A 17,271-nucleotide genomic window follows, 5' to 3' on the forward strand; every position below is an offset into this window, starting at 1 on the left:
GCCTGTGATGCAGGAGACCCAGGTTCAGTCCTTGGGTCAGGAAGATCCTCTGGAGAAGGAAATGGCAACCCACTTCAGTATTCTTGCCTGGAGAATTCTATGGACAGAGGAGCCTGGTGGGCTATAGTCCACGGGGTTGCAGAGTCGGACATGACTGAGTGACTAACACTTCATGTTGCAAGATGCCTTGATCATCCAAAGATAACAAAGGAGTCTGTCACTAGGTCTCCTTGTACACCAGGCAAATGGAGAGCGAAGACAGCTACACCGGAGACCAAAAAGGGAGGTGGGAGTGGGGGGAATCAACTTTAAAAACCTGTCACATTTGAAATAAAGCATTGGCCCCCGTCAGTTTCTCTTTCATAACAAGAGGACATTATCCAATTATAAAAAAACCCCAAATGCTAAGTCTCCATAGCCACAAGCTGGCTCTCACAGGAGCTGAGGGTAACTCAAGTAGGCAGCTGAGATTTTATTGACATCCCTCTTCTTAAATCAATTTTCAGGTAGAGTAAATGGAAGGGAAGACAGTACAGGGAAGATTATACAAGGTGAGCAAATTAATGTGGATACAGACATCTAAAAAACCTACTGAGGTGTACAGGCATTTCTATCCATTTCATTTGCAGACCATTTGAAGGCTTTGATGCATACAGTGGAAACTCTGACCTCTCTACAGTAAACACAGCGACATTTGGGAATTTCCTCCAAGGACAGCATATTAAAAAGCAGAGACATTATTTTGTCAACAAAGGTCTGTCTAGTCAAAGCTATGGTTTTTCCAGTAGTCATGTATGGGTTTGAGAGTTGAAATATAAAGAAAGCTGAGCGCCGAAGAATTGATTGTTTTGAACCGTGGTGTTGGAGAAGACTCTTGAGAGTCCCTTGGACTGCAAGGTGATCCCATCTGCCAATCCTAAAGGAGATCAGTCCTGAATATTCGTTGGAAGGACTGATGCTGATGCTAAAACTACAATACTTTGGCCACCTGATGCAAAGAACTGACTCATTGGAAAAGACCCCAATGCTGGGAAAGATAGAAGGTGGGAGGAAAAGGGGACAACAGAGGATGAGATGGTTGGATGGCATCACTGACTCAACGGACATGGGTTTCAGTGAACTCCGGGAGTTGGTGACGGACAGGGAGGCCTGGCGTGCTGCAGTCCATAGGGTCACAAAGAGTTGGGCACGACTGAGTGACTGAACTGAACTAAGAGCTTAGTATGTACCACCTGACCCTTCAGCTCACTGTTTCTCAGCTGTTTTCATCATGGCCCCTGAAGGAAAAACTTGTTTCCTTCTCTACTTATAACCAACACTTCTGACATCAGATGTGTGGTTTTTTTCCCACACCAAGCAATTCTCCAGTTCTTGGAGGACACCAACTACATATCCTACAATTTAATGCAATTCTGACACTACTCTCCATAGACAGTGTAGAACTGCCTGCTCCAAGGACTCGGTTCCTCATGAACCCCTCCTCAGCGTTGATAATTTGCTAGAATGCCTCACAGAACTCAGAAAAACAGTTTACCTACTAGATCACCAATTCATTATAAAAGAATATAGCTCAGGAACACCCAGATGGAAGAGATGCATAGAGCAAGGTATCCAGGCATGCCTCCCTCCCAGCACCTCAATGTGTTAACCAATCTGGAAACTCCAAATTCCACTGCTTACAATTTAACTGGAAGTAAATGACTGATTAAATCATTGACCATTGGTGATTAACAACCTCTAGCCATCCTCCCCAACTCAGAGGTTGGGGGTGGGGTCGAAAGTTCCAACCATCTAATCATGTGGCTGGTTCCCCTGATAACCAGTCTCCCATTCTCAGGGGCTTTCCAAAAGTCATTCTATTAACATAAACTCCAGTGTGGTTTAAAGGGGTCTGTTATTGAATTCACAGAAGATACTATTTTCACCTTGACTGCTCTGGAATTGTTTCAGGAGCCAGGACAAAACCCAAATATTAATTTATTGTATTATTTGGAGCTCTGTGCCAGGAACTGGGTACAAAGACACGCCCCCTCAGGGCCTTTCTAGACATTTGTTTCCTAATTATGATATACCCTCCTTACTGAACTATTAATATCACAGATGCACTATATCTATGCTTATACATTATATGCATATCTGTGCTTTATACATAAAAAATAAATTATATATACTACCCCATGTAAAACAGATAGCCAATGGGAATCTGTCGTATGACTCAGAAAACTCAAACTGGGGCTCTGTAACAACATGGCAGGGGGTTGGGGATGGAGGGGTGGGAGTGAGGTTCAAGAGAGAGGGGACATATGTATCCCTATGGCTGATTCATGTTGATGTACGGCAGAAGTCAACACAATCAACCAGTTGTAAAGCAATTATCCTTAAATTTAAAACGAATAAAAATTTCTTTAAAATGAAGCTTTCACTTATGAAACAAGACATTGGTAGGGCCAAGAATATGAAACCAGGTTATTATAAGTTAGCCCAGAAATTTCACCTCTATATCAAGAAGATTTATAGATCTCTCTCTAGAATAACAATTTGTCTACAACTCATGTGAAGGGCTGACTCATTGGAAAAGACCCTGATGCTGGGAGGGATTGGGGGCAGGAGGAGAAGGGGACGAGAGGATGAGATGGCTGGATGGCATCACCGACTCAATAGACGTGAGTCTGAGTGAACTCCGGGAGTTGGTGATGGACAGGCAGGCCTGGCGTGCTGCAATTCATGGGGTTGCAAAGAGTCGGACACAACTGAGCGACTGAACTGAACTGAACTGAACTGCAGTACTATAATTTAACCTGTTTCCTTTTACAATGTGAAATTAAGTAACAAATTACAATAAGTGAGCACCTATTATGTACAAATAAACCTTAACTCAAACTAAAGAGAATAATCCATGGTGACTCTGAAGAGAAATAATTTTAAAATTATTATTTAAAAATTTAAAATAAACTATCTTTCATTAGGCATAACAAGATAGTTATTACAGTAACTATCCAGAAGCCTTACCGGTGTTTTGGATTAAGTGCAGAACAATGGGATAAACTTAGTATCAACACCACATCAACCTTTTTAAAAGGATTTATTTAAAATGCAGTCAGTAAAAATGGTCCAAAAACTCAGGTATGATCATTACTTCCTGCCTGTCTCATTAAAAATCTTACTCATGGCAGCAGAACGCCTCGGCTTGAGAGAGTTCTGTGGGGAATGAGCTCATCTGACTCTGCCAATAATTTCCCATGCAGCCTGGGTAAATTATTTAACTCCTCTGTGTTCATTTCTCTCACCAACCAATACTGTAGATCCACACACTGTGATCCCCTGGAGAAGGGAATGGAAACCCACTCCAGTACTCTTGCTGGAGAATTCCCAACCTAGTCGGACATGACTGAGCAAATAACACACACACAGAGATACACACACACACAGTAATGCAAAAACACACAACGCTCCTGGGTCAGGAGACCTGCCCTCTTGTCTCACCTTAGCTACTGATTCACTGTGGGGATGTGGGCAAGTCACCTCTCTTCCCTGGGGCCTCGTTTTTCCACATCTATGAAAGGAACACATCATGCCAGAGGCATGCATAGCGATTCTATGTTCTAAATGCTTCCCCTGGCTAATTCATATACACTAGCATACCAAACAAAACAATGTCCCTTATTAAATTTTATAAAGTTCAACAATATGCAATCTGTACAGCCAGTACAAGACTTGATAGAAAAAAATACTGCATAGAAAAATATTGGGAAGTAAATGATTGTTCTCCAAAGGAAAAGTCTTAAAAGTTTAGGCCAAGTGCCTTCCTAACTTGAATCAGGCACAACTGTCATTCAAAAGAATTCACTGCAGTCCTTTTAGAATCATTTCTCTTTTCTGCCTGGATCATCTCTTAGTGGAATATACTCCACAAATTACCTCCTAGGCTTTGGGAAATCAAGTCCGTATGTACCCTAGGCATACCCTACACTACATATTCCAATTAAATCCCTTCTCAGTTTTGGTTTTTCCAAACTCATTACTTTAGACAATCTCCATTCTTCCCATCCCCTTGATCATTTCAACAGCTCTGAGCTAAATCATTTCCACTGGAACTTTCTTCACCTCCAAGGAGGACAAGGAAGAAGAGTGATCAAAATGAAAGCCAGTAAATAGGGAGATGTGGGGAAAATACATTATAGAGAAAATTTTCACCACTGTTCTCAGCTCTATATCACAAAGTAAAATATCCTTTCCTCAAACTACCAGACTAAGATATTATATCTTCTGAGAATTAACAGGCCTGTTCTCTGACTTTTCTATGCAATTTACTGCTTCTAGGAATACTGCTTCATAAAATACTGAAGTAACTATTATTAGAAGCATTCAACCAAAAATGGTGGACAATCATCTGGCAGGGATGCTATAGAAACCATACCTGTACTGGATAGAACAGACTAGCTCAAGCGTTCCTATCAGTTTTCTATCTAAATGCATTCGAGAGATATGTCACCTACCCATCAACTGGGTAATACGGGCTTACTAGTTAAAATGATTATCAACGGGAGCCAGGCAAACACCTGGAGAAGATGTGTGTCATATCTAGTATACATTCCCCCACTCCCACTGGATTAAATTACTTCTAAAACTGCCTCTGAATATAAAACCTTACCAATACTCTCACACAGTCTATATTTGAAGGCTAAGCATCTGATACTTTGCTACCATCATCTAACATATTATCCAACCATTCCCCTTATTTCATCACAATTTTAATTACTGGCTCACTGTCCTTTTCTCCAATACTATTTCTGTCTGATTCTCAGAAAGTTCAATATACATACTGATAGTCCTTCTAAGAACTTGGCTCTTGATTCATTAAAGTTTCGTTTCACAGATGTTGTCCTCAACCTATTTCAGTAAAAGAGTCCCATGGTCATAGCCTAAGATCTTATTATTATCAATTACAACCCCTCTGTCATCTCAATTTCATGCATCTCATTCGCTGGTCACTGCTTATTTTCCCAGCTTATTATCCCCACTCCCTTATAGTAGCCCAAGCCAATTATCCTTCAGCTTCACTAGGACCTCAAAACTATCACCTTTTCCCTGATCCTCTCCGCCCTGATTTTTCTCTCCCTTTCTTACTCAGCTTAAATTCCATGATCAATCATTATACTCATTCTCTTATGAAGTGAAGTAAAGTGAAGTCGCTCAGTAGTGTCCGACTCTTTGTGACCCCATGGACTGGGGCCTACCAGGCTCCTCCATCCATGGGATGTTCTAGGCAAGAGTACTGGAGTAGGTTGCCATTTCCTTCTCCAGGGAATCTTCCCAACTCAGGAATCGAACCCTGGTCTCCAGCATTGCAGGCAGACGCTTTAACCTCTGAGCTACCAGGGAAGCCCTTTCTTCTCTCTTACCATGATTATCCTTGCTTGGTAAAAGCTCAACGGCCGATTCCATGGCTGTACCCGTGTACCTGAAGGCAGCCAGGGAAAAGACCCACCCTTCGACTCCACTCCCACAGGCACACACACACACTCATGCCGCCTGTGCCTGTCTTCACTTTAAACGTATCACACCAAATTTCAAGCGGGCCCCTTCGTGCTGTCTGGCAGTCATTTATTTTTAAAATCATATCTTACATCCCTAGGATCATCTACTGTCTCATTCTCCTAGATAACTTTCACATTTTCTTCTCTCTCCTCAAATCCTAATGCAACCTCCTTCTGTCCTCAGATGATAACCTGGCTTCTTACTTCACTGAGAAAACAGAGGCCATCAGAAGAAATTTCCACAGATCTCCATGCCACATCTCCCCACCCGGCAACATCTGTGCCCACATACTCCATTCTGCCTCTGCACAGATCTACTTTCCCCTCCCATCCACGGCCAACCTCTTCACTCCCCCACTAGAGCCCGCCCTCTCTCACCTACTCAAGGACAGCCTCTAGCACTCCTCCCTTCTCCTCCTCCTTCAACAGTTTTCTCACTTTTTACAAGCTCGTTCCCTTCAGCCTATGAACATGCTGCTCTTGATCTCATTCTCAAGAAAAATAATAAAAGAAAACCACACCCTTCTCACTAGCACCCACCTATTTCTTTGTTCCTTTTTCCTGCAAAAAAAAAATTTTCAAGAGCGGTTTTTAGTCACCATTTCCAATTCCTCTCCTCCTTATCTCTTCTAAGACTACTTCACCAAAACTGTTCTCAAGGCCACTGATGATCTCCACATTGCTAAATCTGAAGACCAGTTCTCATCTTCCTTGACCCGTGAGCGGCCTCTGGCGCGGCTGACCACCCCCTCCACCTTGACAGCCCTCCAATGTGCTTCCAGGCCCCTGTCACTCTCTCTGTGTCCCTGGCTGGTTCTTTCTCTTCTCCCCTTCCTCCTTCTGTTGGAATGTCCCTGTGCTGAGTCCTTGGTCCTCTTTATTCACTACATTTACTCACCTGGCGCTCTCATGTAGACTCAAGGTTTTAAATGCTATGCATGTGCCTCTCCATGCATCTAGCCAACGGGCCACTTGATATCTCCACTTGGAAGTCTAGCGTCCATTTCAAAAGTTAACATGTCCAAAAGGAAACCACTGATATGCCCCTTTGCCCCTCAAAGTCGGCTTCACCTGCAGCTTCCTTACTGCTGCTGATGGCATCCTCTTCCTCTGACTGCTCAGGCCTGCATCCTGGGGTCCTCCTTGACTGTCCTCTCTCACTCATCCCTCACATCCAAACCATCAGGATATCAAGCTGGCACGACCACAAAACAGATCCAGAATTTGACCTTTCCTCACTCCTTCCATTGCTACAACTCTGGTCTGTGTCACCGCTCTCTCTCACCTGGAATACTGCAATCACCTCCTATGAGATCACCTTGGTTCCTCCTCCCCTCTACCATCTCTTCACAAAGCAGCCCGAGTGCTCTTTTCAGACCTCACGTCAGTCATGTTACTCTTCTACTCAGCAAAAGACCTGCCCAAGTCCCTGGCTGCCTCTGAGCAAATACAAAAGTTACTATGATGGCCTGTGAGACCCTTCATTATCCCCTGACTGTGCTCCCTCCTCAGCCACAGTGCAGTCCTCGATATTCTTCAAACACATCAGGTGTGGATTCTCTTCAGGGCCTCTGCTGTAGCTATCCACTCTGCCTGCTAAGCTATTCTCCCAGATATCACATGGCAAATACCTCATCTCCATCATCAGATCTCAAGCTCTGAAGATCAACCTTAAGACCTACACCTATTTAATACTGCAATCTACCCAACTATCTCAATATCCTTAACCCTGCTGTATTTTTCTTTCATTATCACTTATCATCTTCTAGTATATTGTACAACTTACTAATTAGGTGTATTGTCTACTGGCTGTGTCCCACTAGAATGAAAACTCCACAAGGACAGAAACTTGGGTCTGTTTTGTTCACTGATGTATCCCAACCACAGAGATCAATGCCTGGCACATAGTAACCACTTGATAAATATTATTTGGACTTGCCTGGTGGTGCAGTGGATAAGAATCTGCCTGCCAATAACGGGGACATGGGTTTGATCTCTGGTCCAGGAAGATTCCACATGCCGGGAGCAACTAAACCCATGTACCATGATACTGAGCCCGAGGGCTTGAGTCCATGAGCAGCAACTACTGAAGCCCACCTGCCTAGAGACTGTGCTCTACAACAAGAGAAGCCACTACAGTGAGAAGCTTGTGCACCGCAATGGAGCGTAGCCCTTATGGCCACAACGAGAGAGAGTCTGCGCAAAGCAATGAAGACCCAGCCCAGCCAGAAAAAAAAAAAAAGTATTTTTCTGAATGAATGAACAGACACTTGAAACTGGGTCTTAAAATTAGGAAGCAGTGAGAAATCTGAGGTCGACAGAAGACAAACTCATATGATCTAGCCACACCTAAGGTCTCAACTGTGCCCCAGACAGGTAGCTACTTATAAAGGCTGTGTTATTTCTCCCTGGTCTCAAGAAGATCTTGTCATACTAGAAATAGGTACCAAGGACGTACAGAGGACAGGGCCCACTATGTTCATCTTGCCTCTAGGTGACTCTACCCTGGGCAGAGTCCTATCTCTGTCCTCTGGCTTTGTAAGTCAGAGGAGTGACCTGTGAGTATTGCACAACTCATGAATGGGAGAAAGCAAATCAGTCAAGGGGCTAATAGCTTTCAAAATGCTGAGTTTACTCCTGTGGATTAAGCACAGACTCTTACAAGTTAGAATTAGAGGACTATCATCTATGTCAGTGGTTCTCAACCAAATTGCCTATCTGAATTCCTGAGGCACTTAAAAAATACTGTAGCCACCCCTCCCTTCTAAGATAAATGGTCTGGGTGAAACCCAGACAGCACAGGTCGTAAAAGCTTCCCAGGTTATCTCACTGTACAGCCAGAGCCATGGATGGAGACCAACCTCCTTTTCCAGATTGAAAATAAAGCCTAGACAGAATGAGAGCCACATAAGGTAACACAGCTACGTAGAAATTTTCGGACAGGACACTGTCACCAGACTCTTTGGAAAAATGTCATTAAAATATAGTAATTTATAAGGCTATACGTTACAGTAGTTACATGCATGAGACTTCAAAATTATAAAGATCTAAGTTCAAATCAGAGGTTTTGCTATTTCACAGCTAATATTAGTGGTTCTCAAACTTTACTGCATGTTATAATTACCTGGGGATAATTACCTGGAGAAGATGTTTTAAATCTCTATGCGTAGGCCACAACAGTTAATGCAGAATCTCCAAGAATGAGATTCAGGCATCAGTACTTTTTAAACTTCCCCAAGTGATTCCAGTGTGCACACAAATTTGAGAACTGATGACTTATATGACCTTGGGGAAATTACTTGACCTCTTTAAGCCTAACTCTTTTGAATACTGTGATTAAATAAGATAATGTATGTATATCAGCAGCTCATTAGTATGGTTACCATCGCACTGCCTTCTCCGACCAACATCCTTCTAACAGTACCATCATCATTATCAGTCCTCTTTCCTTCCTGACTTCCTTCCTTGTTTCCTTTCTCCTTCCAGCCTTCCCTTTCCTCCTCCTTACTGAGGTATCACTTGCGTATACACAACATTCGACTTCTCTCGTGTGTGGAAGTTGGTGGGTTTTGGTGTTTACAAAGCTGGGTAGCCACCATCACTACATAATTCTAAAACACTTTCATCACTCCAAAAAAGAAATCTCACACCCCGAACCACCCCTCCCTGCCCCTGGGAGCCACTAACCTACTTTCTATCTCTATGAATTTAACTCTTCTGAACACTTCACTTAAGTGGAATTGTTAAAATACGTGGCCTTTGTGTCTGGCTTTTTTCATTTAGCATAATGTTTTTGAGGTTCATCCACGTTGTAGCATGTATCCATGCTTCATTTCTTTTTATGGTTGAATAATATTCTATCATATGGATGTTGTTTTCAGCAGTTATTTCCAATTCAGCATTTGTTTCCACTTTTTTTTGCAATTATGAATATTGCTGCTAGAAACATCTGTGTACAAGTTTTTTTGTGGACATATGTTTTCAATTCTCTTGGGTAAAATACCTATGAGTGGAACTGCTGGGTCATATGGCTTACTTTTCTGAGAAACTACTACTGTTTCAAAGTGGCTACAGCACCATTTTACATTCTCATCATCAGTGTATAAGGGTTCTAATTTCTTCACATCCTCACTAATGCTTCTTAATGTCTCTTTAGATTATAGCTAACCTGGTGGGAATGAAGTTGCATCTCATGTGGCTGTGACTTCCCTGATGATTAATAATGTTAAGCATCTTTTCATATGCTTACTGACCATTTGTGTACCTTCTTTGGAAAAATGTCTATTCAACTCCTTCACCATTTAAAAAATTGCACTGTCTTTTCATTATATTAAGCTATATGATTTCTTTATACATTCTAAGTACTACATTCCATGCAAAGATGGGCATAATAAAGACAGAAATGCCATGGACCTAACAGAAGCAGAAGATATTAAGAAGAAGTGGCAAGAATACACAGAAGAACTGTACAAAAAAGGTCTTAGTGACCCAGATAACCACGATGGTGTGGTCACTCACCTAGAGCCAGACATCTTTCAGTGTGAAGTCAAGTGGGCCTTAGGAAGCATTACTATGAACAAAGCTAGTGGAGGTGATCAAATCCCAGCTATTTCAAATCCTAAAAGATGATGCTGTTAAACTGCTGAATTCAATAGGAAAATTGGATTTGGAAAACTTAGCAGTGGCTACAAGACTGGAAAAGGTCAGTTTTCATTCTAATTCCAAAGAAGGGAAATGCCAAAGAATGTTCATATTAGGGCACAGTTCCACTTATTTCACCATGCAAGCAAGGTAGTGCTCAAAATCCTTCATGACAGGCTTCAACAATACATGAACCAAGAACCTTCAGATGTACACGGTGGATTTAGAAAAGGCAGAGGAACCAGAGGTCAAATTGCTAACATCCGTTGGACCATAGAAAAAACAAGGGATATTTAAAAAAAAAAAAAAAAAAATAGAAAAAACAAGGGAATTCCAGAAAAACATCTTCTTCATTGACTACACTGAAGCCTTTGACTGTGTGGATCACAACAAATTGTGGAAAATTTTTGGAGATTCTGCATTAACTGTTGTGGGGTGAGGCCTAGGCATAGAGATTTAAAACATCTTCTCCAGGTGATTATCCCCAGGTAATTATAATATGCAGCAAATTTTGAGAACTACTAACATTAGCTGTTTGGAGAAGGCAATGGCACCCCACTCCAGTACTTTTGCCTAGAAAATCCCATGGACGGAGGAGCCTGGTAGGCTGCAGTCCATGGGGTCGCTAGAGTCGGACACGACTGAGCGACTTCACTTTCACTTTTCACTTTCATGCATTGGAGAAGGAAATGGCAACCCACTCCAGTGTTCTTGCCTGGAGAATCCCAGGGATGGGGGAGCCTGGTGGGCTGCCGTCTATGGGGTCGCACAGAGTTGGACACGACTGAAGCGACTTAGCAGCAGCAGCAGCAGCAGCAGCAGCATTAGCTGTTAAAGAGATTAGAACACCAGACCACCTTACCTGCCTCCTGAGAAACCTGTATGCAGGCCAAGAAGCAAAAGTCAGAACCAGACATGGAACAATGGACTGGTTCAAAATTGGGAAAGGAGTATGTCAAGGCTGTATACTGTCACCTGTTTATTTAACTTATATGCAGAGTACATTACGCAAAATGCCGGGCTGGATGAATCATAAGCTGGAATCAAGACTGCTGGTAGAAATATCAATAACCTCGAGATATGCAGATGACACCACCCCAATGGCAGAAAGCGAAGGGGAACTAAAGAGCCTCTTGATGAAGGTGAAGGAGGGTAAAAAAGCTGGCTTAAAACTCAACATTCAAAAAACTAAGATCATGGCATCTGGTCCCATCACTTCATGGCAAATAGATGAGGAAAAAATGGAAACAGTGGCAGAATCTTGGGCTCCAAAATCACTGCAGATGGTGACTGCAGCCATGAAATTAAAGGTGCTTGCTCCTTGGAAGAAAACCTATGACAAACCTAGACAACATATTAAAAGCAAAGACATTATTTTGCCAACAAAGGTCCATATAGTCAAAGCTATGGTCTTTCCAAAAATCATGTAGAGATGTGAGAGCTGAACCATAAAGATGGCTGAGCACCAAAGAATTGATGCTTTTAAACTGTGGTGCTGGAGAAGGCTCTTGAGAGTCCCTTGGACAGGAAGGAGATTAAACCAATCAATCCTAAAGGAAAATTAACCGTAAATATTCACTGGAAGAACTGATACTGAAGCTCCAAATCTTTGGTCACCTGATGCAAAGAGCTAACTCACTGGAAAAGACACTGATGTTGGGAAAGATTGAGGGCAGGAAGAGAACGGGGCAACAGAGGATGAGATAAGTTAGGTGGCATCATCAACTTAATAGACATGAGTTTGATCAAACTCCAGGAGATAGTGAAGGGCAGGGAAGCCTGGAGTGCTGCGGTCCATGGAGTCACAGAGTCAGACATGACTGACTGACTGAACAACTAGATCCTTATCAGATAAATGTATGGTTTACAGATACTTTCCACCATTCAGAGGACACTTTCCTAAGTGTACTTTGAATTACAAAAGTTTTTTAATTTTGATGAAGTTCAATTTATCTTTTCTTTGGTTGTTTCTGTATCACTAATGTGTGTGTGTGTTTCCAGCTGCACAATATATCCCTCATTTTTTTTTTAGTAGTTCAAGTATAGTTGATTTCCCTGATAGCTCAGTTGGTAAAGAATCTGCCTGCAATGCAGGAGACCCCGGTTCGATTCCTGGGTTGGGAAGATCTGCTGCAGAAGGGACAGGTTACCCACTCCAGTATTCTTGGGCTTCCCTTGTGGCTCAGCTGGTAAAGAATTCGCCTGCAATGTGGGAGACCTGGGTCCGATCCCTGGGTTGGGAAGATCCCCTGGAGAAGAGAAAGGCTACCCACGTCAGTATTCTGGCCTGGAGAATTCCATGGACTATACAGTCCATGGGTCACAAACAGCTGGACATGACTGAGCAACTTTCACTTCACATAACTGATTTACAATACTATGTTAGTTTCAAGTGTACAGCAAAGTGATTCAGTTTTACATATATAAATATTCAGATTATTTTCCATTATAGACTATTATAATATAGTGAATATAGCTCCCTTTGCTATACAGTAAATCCTTATTGTTTTATGTGGTTTGTATCTGTTAATCTCATACTTCTAAGTTATCATTAACTTTATATTTTCTATTTACCCTATTGTACAGACCAGATGTCAGTTTCTTGCTTCAACTGCCAAACCCTGTGGCAGACAGTGTTGCTTTGGGGAATTCTGAAGGGAAGATTCTCAAGACAAGTGGTCCTGGAAGCTGTTAGGGCCTTACCTGAAAATTCCTCAACCCATGCCAGCTGTCTATGAGCCCCAAGATTCCAGGCTGGCAGGCCAAAACTTTTTACCAAGTCCAAGCTCATAATGCTCATGGCATGACAGATTAATAAATCGAGAGACAAGTTGTTGAGGCAAGGAATAACAACCTTATTTGCAAAACCAGCAGGCCACAAAGGTGGTGAAACTAGAGTCCCAAGGAACCATCTTCTATATTATTAACTTTTAAGGAAAAGACTAGGGGCAAAAACTTACGAGGCTACCTACTATAGCAGGGTAAGTTATTCAGACTTGCAATAAGCAAAGAATTGAGCTTGCCATTCATTTCAATCAGGAAGTCCCACTGAGGAAAACACATTCACTTTATTTTGGTAGAAGGCAGGAAGACAGTTATTCATGTCTAAGTTTTTAATTAAGTGGATTTTCAGATTGAGTGTTTGACTTTTGAATGCCTAGTGGCCAATAAACTGCAAAGAAATGAAACCCTAGTCAGATCTGTATGTTTTCAGGGATATTTGCCGGAACAGCTAAATTTTCACAGTCCTTATTAGAATTGGAAATGTTTTTCCCAAGCTGAGCACATTTAAAATGCATTTTTAAAAGGTTTTCAAACTGATACTTTTCTGAATTGAAATTAAAGACCAATATGACATAACCTCAATGATCCATTATTGCTTGACAAATAAATAGATAATACATATTTCAAAATAATTAACTGAGATTATATAACTGGCAATGCAATAATCCCAAAGAATCAACTGTGATTACAGTAATTTTCTAATGAAAACAACAACATAAAAACTAGTCATTAGTGTCCTGAAAGTGAGAAGTGGCACCACTCCACCTCTCCCTGTTTTACATTCAGTGTGGTATATACTATATTACATATTGTCAATTTCTGCCACAAGAGTCCACTTCTGATTTGTTCACAGTTTCTTTATTTCCTCCCTCTGTACAAATGTTGAAAATTTTAAATGCATTTTTCATTAACTGCCATAATGATATGATACCCCCATAACCTGTTCATGTGATGATTTAAGTAGCTCTTTCTTATATTAAAGAATCTTAGGTTCTTGGAATAACTCAACTAGGTCATGTTATATTCTTTTTATGTATTTCAGGGCTAGGGTTGCTAGTATTTTGGTTAAAATCATGGCATCTATGTTCATAGAGGAGATGGCCTCTAATGACTTTCTTTACTGGTACTATTTTTAGGGATTTGGATCATTTTAACCTGGCCTTAGAATGAATTAGGTATGCTACCTCTCCTACTGTTCTCTAAAATCCTGTGTAAAAGATGTATAGAACAGTCTTTTGGACTCTGTGGGAGAAGGCGAGGGTGGGATGATCTGAGAGAATAACATTGAAACATGTATATTATCATATGTGAAACAGATCGCCAGTCCAGGTTCAGTGCATGAGACAGGGCGCTCAGGGCTGGTGCACTGGGATGACCCAGAGGGATGGGATGGGGAGGGAGGTGGGAGGGGGGTTCAGGAATGGGGAACACATGTATACCTGTGGCTGATTCATGTCAATGTATGGCAAAAACCACTACAATACTGTAAAGTAATTAGCCTCCAATTAAAATTCATAAATTTTAAATAAATAATAAAACCCTGTGTAAAAAACCTTGGTTGAATTTCCAGCAGAAAGACAAACAAAAAAGAACACTTCCAATACCTTTCTTTATTTTGTCAACTAACTTCCTGATGTAAAATTTTGGGGGGTTTAAAAAGCTTTGAGTAGTGATGGCTGGACAACAATGCGAACATATTTAATGCCTCTGAACCGCATACTTAAAAATGGTTCAAATGGTAACTCTCATGCTATGTGTATTTAACCACAATTTTTAAAGAAAAGAGAAAAATAAAAGGAGAGAAAGAGAAAAAGGGGGAAATGAAAGAGAAAAAAGAAGTAGAAAAGATGGACACCTGCAAATAAACAAAGCAGCCTGAGCACCTGCTGGCAGGATTCAAGAACAGCCTGCTGGGAGGCAGGCTCGGTTCACTCAGCCCACCAGCAAAGCAAGGACCTGCAGGGAGCACGGGAGGTAGGGCAACCCTGGAACAGGAACGTGACCCCCACCATACACTCACACAGAGTTCTGTCTCTAATCTAAGATGTGGGTTACACAAGGACGTCCTCCACGCCTCCTAAAATGTGGGCTGCCTCTAAATGTCACTGTATTTCCACACCTCGGGCTCCTTCAAGAAGGAAGAGAATTAAGTCTCCTTCATACCATGTAGGTCAAGATCCTCTTAAAAATGGAATTAAGCTAACAGCAATATTTGAGATTTGGTTAACAGCAAACCAATATATCACTTACTGCAGAGAAAACAAATAAATGACGCTTCAAGGCAAAGACCGTGAGAAATCCAGTGTGCCTCTTGGCTTTGCAGTTCTCATAAGTATTGTTTAGTGTTTGAAAAGCATATTTTGTTTTCCAGAAAATACCTTTGACCATAATTCCAAAGTAATAAAGTGTGCTCAGTCCAGCTTCTAAATTTATAGCTATAAATGTCAATTATAAGATGTGAATGCGTGCTAAGTTACTTCTGTCATATCCGACTCTTTGCAACCCCATGAACTGTAGCCTGCCAGGCTCCTCTATCCATGGGATTCACCAGGCAAGAAGACTGGAATGGGTTGCCGTGACCTTCTCCAGGGGATCTTCCTGATCCAGGGATCAAACCTGTGTCTTTTAAGTCTCCTGCATTGGTAGCTGGGTTCTTTACCACTAGCACCACCTGGGAAGCCCACAGTACTTACTTAATGTGCAAACTTGGGGGACAGATTTTTCAAAAAGTGATTGAAACTGAATAAGCTCTCCTGAAAATATTTCTCATGACTATAAAAAGCACCACTGAATGTAACTGTATTCCACACTGATCCAGTTTATGTCCCATACCTTAAGTGTATTTTCATAGTGATGATTGTCTATAGCAATGGTTCACCATGATAAATTTTCAACAAGGATTTGCTGAATGAATGAATGAGAACCAAGCCTTGACTGGAGTCTGTTTTGGTAACAGGGAGATGACAACATAGGCTGAAATCTATTTTTTTTAGAACTATGATGGCCTTAACTTAATTGCTTCTGCAACAGAATAAAGTCTAATATCTTTGGAATTCAACATAACAGACCCATTAGATTTTCCCCCAGAAAAAAATTAAGTAAAACGGAGGAAGGAGAAGGAAAGGGGAGGAAGGAATACCTTTCTATGCCAGAAGCAAATTCTCTCATGATGTATGGCTTAAATTAGATCTCAGGCAAGCTCAAAAGCCCCCACTTCACTTTACTCTCAAGTGTCAACAGAAAATTGAGATGAAATATCTCTGTTTTTATAAAACCAATTTTCCTTTATCTCAGGGAATATGGGATAAGGTCACTTAAACATGATTTTTCTCATTCTTTTCTGCAGTGTTTCACCTAGCATAACATACTTGTTGGGGCAGCCAAGAGCTACAAAAAAGAAAAACGCTACACAGGCAGTGATCCCTACAGAAATATGTTATAGGTTGAACTACACCCCCCTACAAATTATATGGTGAAGTTCTAACCTCTCATACCTCCGATTGTTACCTTATTTGCAAATATAATTAGTAAAGATGAAGTCATGTTGGGGTAGGGTGGGCTCTTAATTCATTATGACTATTATCCTTATATAAAGAAGACAGGGACAGAGACCAGCAAACAGGGAGAATACATGTGAAGACTGGAATTACGCTACCAGAAGCCAGAAGAGACAGCCGGGGCAGATACCTCCCTGACACCTTCAAAGGGAACACAGCCCCTGCTGACACCTTGATTTTGGACCTCTGGCATCTAGAACTGTGAGACAATAAATACCTGTTGTTCTAAGACTCCAGCTGGCTGCACTTTGTTACTGCAGCCTCGAGCAAACTAATACAGACAATAAGAGGCTAATGTACCAACTAGCCTGTTGGCTTCAAATCGCACTTCAGGTTCAGCTTCTCGCCCTGTGGCTACTGAGCTGCGGCCACAGGGGCCTGGTCTCCTGACTTCAGGCTCTACCTCTACGTGCTTCAGCTGCCAAACCCACCACAACATCAACCTTTCAAAGGTGTCAACTTCTTTGCACCACTTGTTAAGAAGTCTCATAATGACTTATCACTTCCTATAGGAAAAAGCTCAGATTGTCCTGCCTCAAATACAGGCCTCTCTCCCCTAAGCTAGGTCCAACTGGTAGGCAAGAGTTTCTGAGAAACCCTAAAAGATACAACCATTATTCTTGAAGACATGCTCCCTCCACTGTTTGCCACTCTCGCTTCACCAACCCAAATCCTGACCATCCCGTGAAGACAACTGTTAGGACCTGCTTTCGTCTTGAAACTCTCTATACTCAGGCCCACAATAAATAAAG

General features: G+C 41.7%; 1 protein-coding gene across 7 annotated transcripts in view; it reads right to left on the reverse strand.

The window, feature by feature from the left end:
- The window catches only part of AAGAB (alpha and gamma adaptin binding protein), a 74,620-nt gene that overhangs the window by 20,320 nt on the left and 37,029 nt on the right, over window positions 1-17,271 (reverse strand). The gene's annotated exons all lie outside the window — the stretch shown is intronic.

Source organism: Bubalus kerabau, chromosome 10 (assembly GCF_029407905.1).
Source record: "Bubalus kerabau isolate K-KA32 ecotype Philippines breed swamp buffalo chromosome 10, PCC_UOA_SB_1v2, whole genome shotgun sequence".
NCBI classification, from domain to species: Eukaryota; Metazoa; Chordata; class Mammalia; order Artiodactyla; family Bovidae; genus Bubalus; species Bubalus kerabau.